We start from the raw sequence: 9,867 nt of genomic DNA on the forward strand, positions 1-9,867 counted from the left end.
ACACGCACAGTCTCTCTCTCTCTCACACGCACAGTCCCTCTCTCTCTCTAACACACACAGTCCCTCTCTCTCTCTCACACGCACAGTCCCTCTCTCTCTCTCACACGCACAGTCCCTCTCTCTCACACGCACAGTCCCTCTCTCTCTCTCACACGCACAGTCCCTCTCTCTCTCTCACACGCACAGTCCACCTCTCTCTCTCACACGCACAGTCCCTCTCTCTCTCTCACACGCACAGTCCCTCTCTCTCTCTCACACGCACAGTACCTCTCTCTCTCTCACACGCACAGTCCCCCTCTCTCTCTCACACGCACAGTCCCTCTCTCTCTCGCATGCACAGTCCATCTCTCTCTCACACGCACAGTCCCTCTCTCTCACATGCACAGTCCCTCTCTCTCTCACATGCACAGTGTCTCTCTCTCTCTCTCACACGCACAGTCCCTCTCTCTCTCTCACATGCACAGTGTCTCTCTCTCTCTCACAGGAACAGTCCCTCTCTCTCTCTCACACGCACAGTCCCTCTCTCTTTCTCACATGCACAATCCCTCTCTCTCTCTCACACGCACAGTCTCTCTCTCCCACACATGCACAGTCCCTCTCTCTCTCTCTCACACGCACAGTCCCTCTCTCTCTCTCTCACCCGCACATTCGCTCTCTCTCTCTCACATGCACAATCCCTCTCTCTCTCTCACACGCACAGTCTCTCTCTCTCTCTGACATGCACAGTCCCTCTCTCTCTCTCACACGCACAGTCCCTCTCTCTCACACGCACAGTCCCTCTCTCTCTCTCACACGCACTGTCCCTCTCTCTCCCTCTCTCACACGCACAGTCCCTCTCTCTCTCTCACACGCACAGTCCCTCTCTCTCTCTCACACACACAGTCCCTCTCTCTCTCACACGCACAGTCTCTCTCTCTCTCTCACACGCACAGTCCCTCTCTCTCTCACACGCACAGTCCCTCTCTCTCACACACACAGTCCCTCTCTCTCTCACACGCACAGTTCCTCTCTCTCTCACACGCACAGTCTCTCTCTCTCTCACACGCACAGTCCCTCTCTCTCTCTCACACGCACAGTCCCTCTCTCTCTCTCACACACACAGTCCCTCTCTCTCTCACACGCACAGTCTCTCTCTCTCTCACACTCACAGTCCCTCTCTCTCTCTCACACGCACAGTCCCTCTCTCTCTCTCACACACACAGTCCCTCTCTCTCACATGCACAGTCCCTCTCTCTCTCTCACATGCACAGTCCCTCTCTCTCTCTCACACGCACAGTCCCTCTCTCTCTCTCACACGCACAGTCACTCTCTCTCTCTCACACGCACAGTCTCTCTCTCTCTCACACACACAGTCCCTCTCACTCTCTCACACGCAGAGTCCCTCTCTCTCTCTCACACACACAGTCCCTCTCTCTCACACGCACAGTCTCTCTCTCTCTCACACGCACAGTCTCTCTCTCTCTCACACACACAGTCCCTCTCTCTCTCTCACACACACAGTCCCTCTCTCTCTCGCACGCACAGTCCCTCTCTCTCTCTCACATGCACAGTCCCTCTCTCTCTCACACGCACAGTCCCCCTCTCTCTCTCACACGCACGGTCCCTCTCTCTCTCACATGCACAGTCCCTCTCTCTCTCACACGCACGGTCCCACTCTCTCTCTCACACGCACAGTCCCTATCTCTCACACGCACAGTCCCTCTCTCTCTCTCACACGCACAGTCCCTCTCTCTCTCACACGCACAGTCCCTCTCTCTCTCACACGCACAGTTTCTCTCTCTCTCACACGCACAGTCCCTCTCTCTCTCTCACACGCACAGTCCCTCTCTCTCTCTCACACACACAGTCCCTCTCTCTCTCACACGCACAGTCTCTCTCTCTCTCGCACGCACAGTCCCTCTCTCTCTCACGGGCACAGTCCCTCCCTCTCTCTCACACGCACAGTCCCTCTCTCTCTCTCACACACACAGTCCCGCTCTCTCTCACACGCACAGTCTCTCTCTCTCTCTCACACGCACAGTCCCTCTCTCTCTCTCACACGCACAGTCCCTCTCTCTCTAACACGCACAGTCTCTCTCTCTCTCACACGCACAGTCCCTCTCTCTCCCTCACACGCACAGTCCCTCTCTCTCTCTCACACACACAGTCCCTCTCTCTCTCACACGCACAGTCTCTCTCTCTCTCACACGCACAGTCCCTCTCTCTCTCTCACACGCACAGTCTCTCTCTCTCTCACACGCACAGTCCCTCTCTCTCTCTCACATGCACAGTCTCTCTCTCTCTCACACGCACAGTCCCTCTCTCTCTCTCACACACACAGTCCCTCTCTCTCTCACACGCACAGTCTCTCTCTCTCTCTCACACGCACAGTCCCTCTCTCTCTCTCACACGCACAGTCCCTCTCTCTCTCACACGCACAGTCTCTCTCTCTCTCACACGCACAGTCCCTCTCTCTCTCTCACACGCACAGTCCCTCTCGCTGACACACACAGTCCCTCTCTCTCTTTCACACGCACAGTCCCTCTCTCTCTCTCACACGCACAGTCCCTCTCTCTCTCTCACACGCACAGTCCCTCTCGCTGACAGACACAGTCCCTCTCTCTCTTTCACACGCACAGTCCCTCTCTCTCTCTCACACGCACAGTCCCTCTCTCTCTCTCACATGCACAGTCCCTCTCTCTCTCTCACACACACAGTCCCTCTCTCTCTTTCACACGCACAGTCTCTCTCTCTCTCTCACACGCACAGTCCCTCTCTCTCTCTCACACGCACAGTCCCTCTCTCTCTCACACACACAGTCTCACTCTCTCTCACACGCACAGTCCCTCTCTCTCTCTCACATGCACAGTCCCTCTCTCTCACACACACAGTCTCACTCTCTCTCACACGCATAGTCCCTCTCTCTCTCTCACATGCACAGTCCCTCTCTCTCACACACACAGTCCCTCTCTCTCTTTCACACGCACAGTCTCTCTCTCTCTTTCACACGCACAGTCCCTCTCTCTCTCTCACACGCACAGTCCCTCTCTCTCTCTCACACGCACAGTCCCTCTCTCTCTCTCACACGCACAGTCCCTCTCTCTCTCTCACACGCACAGTCTCTCTCTCTCTCACATGCACAGTCCCTCTCTCTCTCTCACATGCACAGTCCCTCTCTCTCTCACACGCACAGTCTCTCTCTCTCTCTCACGCACAGTCCTTCTCTCTCTCTCACGCACAGTCCTTCTCTCTCTCACACGCACAGTCCCTCTCTCTCACACGCACAGTCCTTCTCTCTCTCACACGCACAGTCTCTTTCTCTCTCACACGCACAGTCCCTCTCTCTCTCTCACACACACAGTCCCTCTCTCTCACATGCACAGTCCCTCTCTCTCTCTCACACGCACAGTCCCTCTCTCTCTCTCACACGCACAGTCACTCTCTCTCTCTCACACGCACAGTCTCTCTCTCTCTCACACACACAGTCCCTCTCACTCTCTCACACGCAGAGTCCCTCTCTCTCTCTCACACACACAGTCCCTCTCTCTCACACGCACAGTCTCTCTCTCTCTCACACGCACAGTCTCTCTCTCTCTCACACACACAGTCCCTCTCTCTCTCTCACACACACAGTCCCTCTCTCTCTCTCGCACGCACAGTCCCTCTCTCTCTCTCACATGCACAGTCCCTCTCTCTCTCACACGCACAGTCCCCCTCTCTCTCACACGCACGGTCCCTCTCTCTCTCACATGCACAGTCCCTCTCTCTCTCACACGCACGGTCCCTCTCTCTCTCTCACACGCACAGTCCCTATCTCTCACACGCACAGTCCCTCTCTCTCTCTCACACGCACAGTCCCTCTCTCTCTCACACGCACAGTCCCTCTCTCTCTCACACGCACAGTTTCTCTCTCTCTCACACGCACAGTCCCTCTCTCTCTCTCACACGCACAGTCCCTCTCTCTCTCTCACACACACAGTCCCTCTCTCTCTCACACGCACAGTCTCTCTCTCTCTCGCACGCACAGTCCCTCTCTCTCTCACAGGCACAGTCCCTCCCTCTCTCTCACACGCACAGTCCCTCTCTCTCTCTCACACACACAGTCCCGCTCTCTCTCACACGCACAGTCTCTCTCTCTCTCTCACACGCACAGTCCCTCTCTCTCTCTCACACGCACAGTCCCTCTCTCTCTAACACGCACAGTCTCTCTCTCTCTCACACGCACAGTCCCTCTCTCTCCCTCACACGCACAGTCCCTCTCTCTCTCTCACACACACAGTCCCTCTCTCTCTCACACGCACAGTCTCTCTCTCTCTCACACGCACAGTCCCTCTCTCTCTCTCACACGCACAGTCTCTCTCTCTCTCACACGCACAGTCCCTCTCTCTCTCTCACATGCACAGTCTCTCTCTCTCTCACACGCACAGTCCCTCTCTCTCTCTCACACACACAGTCCCTCTCTCTCTCACACGCACAGTCTCTCTCTCTCTCTCACACGCACAGTCCCTCTCTCTCTCTCACACGCACAGTCCCTCTCTCTCTCACACGCACAGTCTCTCTCTCTCTCACACGCACAGTCCCTCTCTCTCTCTCACACGCACAGTCCCTCTCGCTGACACACACAGTCCCTCTCTCTCTTTCACACGCACAGTCCCTCTCTCTCTCTCACACGCACAGTCCCTCTCTCTCTCTCACACGCACAGTCCCTCTCGCTGACAGACACAGTCCCTCTCTCTCTTTCACACGCACAGTCCCTCTCTCTCTCTCACACGCACAGTCCCTCTCTCTCTCTCACATGCACAGTCCCTCTCTCTCTCTCACACACACAGTCCCTCTCTCTCTTTCACACGCACAGTCTCTCTCTCTCTCTCACACGCACAGTCCCTCTCTCTCTCTCACACGCACAGTCCCTCTCTCTCTCACACACACAGTCTCACTCTCTCTCACACGCACAGTCCCTCTCTCTCTCTCACATGCACTGTCCCTCTCTCTCACACACACAGTCTCACTCTCTCTCACACGCACAGTCCCTCTCTCTCTCTCACATGCACAGTCCCTCTCTCTCACACACACAGTCCCTCTCTCTCTTTCACACGCACAGTCTCTCTCTCTCTTTCACACGCACAGTCCCTCTCTCTCTCTCACACGCACAGTCCCTCTCTCTCTCTCACACGCACAGTCCCTCTCTCTCTCTCACACGCACAGTCCCTCTCTCTCTCTCACACGCACAGTCTCTCTCTCTCTCACATGCACAGTCCCTCTCTCTCTCTCACATGCACAGTCCCTCTCTCTCTCACACGCACAGTCTCTCTCTCTCTCTCACGCACAGTCCTTCTCTCTCTCTCACGCACAGTCCTTCTCTCTCTCACACGCACAGTCCCTCTCTCTCACACGCACAGTCCTTCTCTCTCTCACACGCACAGTCTCTTTCTCTCTCACACGCACAGTCCCTCTCTCTCTCTCACACACACAGTCCCTCTCTCTCTCTCGCATGCACAGTCTCTCTCTCTCTCTCACAGGCACAGTCCCTCTCTCTCTCTCGCACACACAGTCCCTCTCTCTCTCTCACACGCACAGTCCTTCTCTCTCTCACACGCACAGTCCCTCTCTCTCTCTCACACGCACAGTCCTTCTCTCTCTCACACGCACAGTCCCTCTCTCTCACACGCACAGTCCCTCTCTCTCTCACGCACAGTCCTTCTCTCTCTCTCACGCACAGTCTCTCTCTCTCTCTCACACGCACAGTCTCTCTCTCTCTCTCACACGCACAGTCCCTCTTTCTCTCTCTCACGCACAGTCCTTCTCTCTCTCTCACGCACAGTCCCTCTCTCTCTCTCTCACATGCACAGTCCCTCTCTCTCTCTCACGCACAGTCCATCTCTCTCTCTCACGCACAGTCCCTCTCTCTCTCGCTCACATGCACTGTCCCTCTCTCTCTCACACGCACAGTCCCTCTCTCTCACACACACAGTCCCTCTCTCTCACACGCACAGTCCCTCTCTTTCTCTCACACGCACAGTCCCTCTCTCTCTCTCACACGCACAGACTCTCTCTCTCTCACACGCACAGTCCCTCTCTCTCTCTCACACGCACAGTCTCTCTCTCTCACACGCACAATCCCTCTCTCTCTCTCACACGCACAGTCCCTCTCTCTCTCTCACACGCACAGTCCCTCTCTCTCTCTCTCTCTCACGCACAGTCCCTCTCTCTCTCTCACATGCACAGTCCCTCTCTCTCTCTCTCTCACATGCACAGTCCCTCTCTCTCTCTCACACGCACAGTCCCTCTCTCTCTCTCACACGCACAGTCCCTCTCTCTCTATCACACGCACAGTCTCTCTATCTCTCACACGCACAGTCCCTCTCTCTCTCACACGCACAGTCCCTCTCTCTCTCTCACACGCACAGTCCCTCTCTCTCTCTCACACGCACAGTCCCTCTCTCTCTCTCACACGCACAGTCCCTCTCTCTGTCTCACACGCACAGTCCCTCTCTCTCTCTCACACGCACAGTCCCTCTCTCTCTCTCACACGCACAGTCCCTCTCTCTCTCTCTCTCACACGCACAGTCCCTCTCTCTCTCTCACACGCACAGTCCCTCTCTCTCACATGCACAGTCCCTCTCTCTCTCTCACACGCACAGTCCCTCTCTCTCTTTCACACGCACAGTCCCTCTCTCTCTCTCACATGCACAGTCCCTCTCTCTCTCTCACACGCACAGTCCCTCTCTCTCTCACACGCACAGTCCCTCTCTCTCTCTCACACGCACAGTCCCTCTCTCTCTCTCACACGCAGAGTCCCTCTCTCTCTCTCACACACACAGTCCCTCTCTCTCACACGCACAGTCTCTCTCTCTCTCACACGCACAGTCTCTCTCTCTCTCACACACACAGTCCCTCTCTCTCTCTCACACACACAGTCCCTCTCTCTCTCTCGCACGCACAGTCCCTCTCTCTCTCTCACATGCACAGTCCCTCTCTCTCTCACACGCACAGTCCCCCTCTCTCTCTCACACGCACGGTCCCTCTCTCTCTCACATGCACAGTCCCTCTCTCTCTCACACGCACGGTCCCTCTCTCTCTCTCACACGCACAGTCCCTATCTCTCACACGCACAGTCCCTCTCTCTCTCTCACACGCACAGTCCCTCTCTCTCTCACACGCACAGTCCCTCTCTCTCTCACACGCACAGTTTCTCTCTCTCTCACACGCACAGTCCCTCTCTCTCTCTCACACGCACAGTCCCTCTCTCTCTCTCACACACACAGTCCCTCTCTCTCACACGCACAGTCTCTCTCTCTCTCGCACGCACAGTCCCTCTCTCTCTCACAGGCACAGTCCCTCCCTCTCTCTCACACGCACAGTCCCTCTCTCTCTCTCACACACACAGTCCCGCTCTCTCTCACACGCACAGTCTCTCTCTCTCTCTCACACGCACAGTCCCTCTCTCTCTCTCACACGCACAGTCCCTCTCTCTCTAACACGCACAGTCTCTCTCTCTCTCACACGCACAGTCCCTCTCTCTCCCTCACACGCACAGTCCCTCTCTCTCTCTCACACACACAGTCCCTCTCTCTCTCACACGCACAGTCTCTCTCTCTCTCACACGCACAGTCCCTCTCTCTCTCTCACACGCACAGTCTCTCTCTCTCTCACACGCACAGTCCCTCTCTCTCTCTCACATGCACAGTCTCTCTCTCTCTCACACGCACAGTCCCTCTCTCTCTCTCACACACACAGTCCCTCTCTCTCTCACACGCACAGTCTCTCTCTCTCTCTCACACGCACAGTCCCTCTCTCTCTCTCACACGCACAGTCCCTCTCTCTCTCACACGCACAGTCTCTCTCTCTCTCACACGCACAGTCCCTCTCTCTCTCTCACACGCACAGTCCCTCTCGCTGACACACACAGTCCCTCTCTCTCTTTCACACGCACAGTCCCTCTCTCTCTCTCACACGCACAGTCCCTCTCTCTCTCTCACACGCACAGTCCCTCTCGCTGACAGACACAGTCCCTCTCTCTCTTTCACACGCACAGTCCCTCTCTCTCTCTCACACGCACAGTCCCTCTCTCTCTCTCACATGCACAGTCCCTCTCTCTCTCTCACACACACAGTCCCTCTCTCTCTTTCACACGCACAGTCTCTCTCTCTCTCTCACACGCACAGTCCCTCTCTCTCTCTCACACGCACAGTCCCTCTCTCTCTCACACACACAGTCTCACTCTCTCTCACACGCACAGTCCCTCTCTCTCTCTCACATGCACTGTCCCTCTCTCTCACACACACAGTCTCACTCTCTCTCACACGCACAGTCCCTCTCTCTCTCTCACATGCACAGTCCCTCTCTCTCACACACACAGTCCCTCTCTCTCTTTCACACGCACAGTCTCTCTCTCTCTTTCACACGCACAGTCCCTCTCTCTCTCTCACACGCACAGTCCCTCTCTCTCTCTCACACGCACAGTCCCTCTCTCTCTCTCACACGCACAGTCCCTCTCTCTCTCTCACACGCACAGTCTCTCTCTCTCTCACATGCACAGTCCCTCTCTCTCTCTCACATGCACAGTCCCTCTCTCTCTCACACGCACAGTCTCTCTCTCTCTCTCACGCACAGTCCTTCTCTCTCTCTCACGCACAGTCCTTCTCTCTCTCACACGCACAGTCCCTCTCTCTCACACGCACAGTCCTTCTCTCTCTCACACGCACAGTCTCTTTCTCTCTCACACGCACAGTCCCTCTCTCTCTCTCACACACACAGTCCCTCTCTCTCTCTCGCATGCACAGTCTCTCTCTCTCTCTCACAGGCACAGTCCCTCTCTCTCTCTCGCACACACAGTCCCTCTCTCTCTCTCACACGCACAGTCCTTCTCTCTCTCACACGCACAGTCCCTCTCTCTCTCTCACACGCACAGTCCTTCTCTCTCACACGCACAGTCCCTCTCTCTCACACGCACAGTCCCTCTCTCTCTCACGCACAGTCCTTCTCTCTCTCTCACCGCACAGTCTTCTCTCTCTCTCACACGCACAGTCTCTCTCTCTCTCTCACACGCACAGTCCCTCTTTCTCTCTCTCACGCACAGTCCTTCTCTCTCTCTCACGCACAGTCCCTCTCTCTCTCTCTCACATGCACAGTCCCTCTCTCTCTCTCACGCACAGTCCATCTCTCTCTCTCACGCACAGTCCCTCTCTCTCTCGCTCACATGCACTGTCCCTCTCTCTCTCACACGCACAGTCCCTCTCTCTCACACACACAGTCCCTCTCTCTCACACGCACAGTCCCTCTCTTTCTCTCACACGCACAGTCCCTCTCTCTCTCACACGCACAGACTCTCTCTCTCTCACACGCACAGTCCCTCTCTCTCTCTCACACGCACAGTCTCTCTCTCTCACACGCACAATCCCTCTCTCTCTCTCACACGCACAGTCCCTCTCTCTCTCTCACAGCACAGTCCCTCTCTCTCTCTCTCTCTCACGCACAGTCCCTCTCTCTCTCTCACATGCACAGTCCCTCTCTCTCTCTCTCTCACATGCACAGTCCCTCTCTCTCTCTCACACGCACAGTCCCTCTCTCTCTCTCACACGCACAGTCCCTCTCTCTCTATCACACGCACAGTCTCTCTATCTCTCACACGCACAGTCCCTCTCTCTCTCACACGCACAGTCCCTCTCTCTCTCTCACACGCACAGTCCCTCTCTCTCTCTCACACGCACAGTCCCTCTCTCTCTCTCACACGCACAGTCCCTCTCTCTCTCTCACACGCACAGTCCCTCTCTCTCTCTCACACGCACAGTCCCTCTCTCTCTCACACGCACAGTCCCTCTCTCTCTCTCTCACACGCACAGTCCCTCTCTCTCTCTCACACGCAACAGTCCCTCTCTCTCCAACAGC

This window comes from Cetorhinus maximus, unplaced genomic scaffold, assembly GCF_964194155.1.
Source record: "Cetorhinus maximus unplaced genomic scaffold, sCetMax3.hap1.1 HAP1_SCAFFOLD_2257, whole genome shotgun sequence".
Classification (NCBI taxonomy): Eukaryota; Metazoa; Chordata; class Chondrichthyes; order Lamniformes; family Cetorhinidae; genus Cetorhinus; species Cetorhinus maximus.